This window comes from Haliaeetus leucocephalus, unplaced genomic scaffold, assembly GCF_000737465.1.
Source record: "Haliaeetus leucocephalus isolate CR32 unplaced genomic scaffold, Haliaeetus_leucocephalus-4.0 Scaffold339, whole genome shotgun sequence".
In the NCBI taxonomy this organism is placed as follows: Eukaryota; Metazoa; Chordata; class Aves; order Accipitriformes; family Accipitridae; genus Haliaeetus; species Haliaeetus leucocephalus.
This window is the reverse complement of record NW_010972775.1, coordinates 15,113,766-15,115,910: the sequence shown is the minus strand read 5'-3', so window position 1 is coordinate 15,115,910 and position 2,145 is coordinate 15,113,766. Positions and strand designations below refer to the sequence as shown.

Below are 2,145 nucleotides of genomic sequence, written 5' to 3'. Positions count from 1 at the left end.
CCGCCGGCGGCGGGCTCAGTAGGTCGCACGGGAAGGCGGCTAGAGAGGCGGCCGCGTGGCCTAATGGATAAGGCGTCTGACTTCGGATCAGAAGATTGCAGGTTCGAGTCCTGCCGCGGTCGGCGGCAGTGCCCGGGAGGCGCTGCTCGTTTTTTGCGCCTCGGCGCGGGAGGCGGCGGCGGCCCCGGGGCTGCCGCTTACCCAGCCGCCGGCGCTGCCGACAGCGGGGTCACGGCACGCACGGGTCGCGTTTTGCTCGTGTTTTTAACCGCAGAGGGGAGAAAGGCGGAGGGCGGCTCCGCGCGCGGAGCCTGAGAGCGATCGCGTCCGTACCAGGGGCGGGCCGGCCCGGGGGCTCAGCCGGGGGAAGCAGCCCCGCGGCGGGGCGGGGACCGGCACGGTGTCCCCCCCGCCGTGCGGGCGCCACGCTCTCCGCCGCCCCGGTCTCCCAGCGGAGGTCGGGCCCCGGGGTGGCAGGGCCAGCAGCCACCGTCCTGGTCCCCGTCACCCTGCAGCCACCCCTGTGTCAGGTCAGGTCAGGTCTTTACGGGGCTCCTCACAGCCCCCCAGCAGGGCTCAACCCCCCCGCCCCGCACGCCAAAACCTTAAAGCTCGGAGGCCTCAAGGGTGGCCTGGGACGAGCGATGGGGTCCAGGCTCCCCGCCTCGCCCAGCCCGGCCTGGGTGGCCGGCGCATGGCCACAGAGACGAGAGCTGGGCGTGGGGTGTGCGCGGGGACACCAGCAGCCCTCGCTGGTGGGGTGTGAGGCGCGGGTGGGGACAGCTCGGCGAGGGGCTAGAGAGCCAAAGGCGACGGTCGGGTGTAGGGTAATGGGCCGCAGGGTGCGGGGGAAGAGGGGTCAGGGCGGGCGGGTGCAGGCTCAGAGGCTCTTCTGGCCGGGAAGATGGCTCCTGGCAGAGGCCGACGTGGCTTTTGGCATTGTAAGGTACCGGTACCGCGTCCGAGCCGTACCAAACCGAGCCGTGAGCTTGTCTTACCGAGCCGCCAGGTGGCGATGCGGCCCCGTTTTGTCGGGCCGGTTCCCACGGGGCCGGGACCGTCGGGGCGCGGGTACCGCACCGGGCCCATCCCGCTGCGCGCTCCCGCTGGGGCAGCGGGCGGGGGGCACCGGGCACTGTGACACCCCCTCTCTTCTCTCCTCCCGGCCTCTGCACCCCAAATCCGGGCTGTGCCCCCTATCTCAATCCTGCACCCCGGAGGGGAGGGAGCTGTGAGGCCACACAGCTCCCTCCCCTCGGGGGTGCAGGATTGAGGGGGGGCAGCTGGGGGTGCGCGGGGTGCGAGGCCGGCGGGGAGGGATGCTCCGGGGATGCGGGTGCTCTGGGCAGGAGGGAAGAACCGTGAGCTGCGCTGGGGTGAAGCGGCAAAGGGTTTGGGGACCCCCTGCTACGGGGTGGCTCTGAGGAAGGACCTGGCAGCGTGGGACTTGTTCTCCCCTCCGATGCATTACGTTAAGGCCGATCTCCTCTTATTTGGGGTCTATGATCTACTTATTTTTATCGTGGTCGCAAAAAAAAAAAAAAAAATTAAAAAATCCAAACCCGCCACACTAAACCCCCCCCCTCCCCGAAGCGGGAAAAAGAAAAAAATTAATTCTCCCCGAAATTATTCTCGCCACTTTATTTCTGAAGCCCTCCCGGGCGGCAGTGCTCTGAGGAGGGTTGGTGACAACAAGCCCCGCTGCCTTGTCTGCAGGCAGGACAGGGCCGGGGCTGCCTGTTCTTCACCCGGGTGCGGACAGGGAGGTTCGGCAGGGCACGGCACCTCTATATAAAAAAAAAAACAAAAAAACCCAACCAAAATAAATCCCCCAAATTCCCCGTTTCAGCAGGGCTGGTTGCGATGCGTAAGTCGGGATGGGGTGTGTAGGGTCTTTTTTTTTTTCCCTAGGCTCTTTGTTTGTCTGTCTGTCTGTCTGTCGGGGAAGCATCCCCATCCCGGTGCGCCCCGTCGGGGCCGGGTACGGGCGGTGGGAGACGCGACTTCCCCCACCGCCCCCCCGTCCTTGGAGACCCCGCTCCCCGCCGAGGGCTCGATGCTGTCGGTCGGATAATGGGGCGGTGGGACTTTGTTTAACCCCGTTGCCCCCGGGGCCAGGGGTCAAGGGCTTCCTCTTCACACGGG

The 2,145-nt window shown here is 66.9% G+C and overlaps 1 non-coding gene across 1 annotated transcript; it reads left to right on the top strand.

Annotated features, from left to right (window-relative positions):
* The first annotated feature begins 49 nt into the window (after positions 1–49).
* Positions 50–122, top strand: TRNAR-UCG. The gene has a single exon. It is a non-coding gene; the product is annotated as a tRNA-Arg (tRNA).
* Positions 123–2,145: the final 2,023 nt, after the last annotated feature.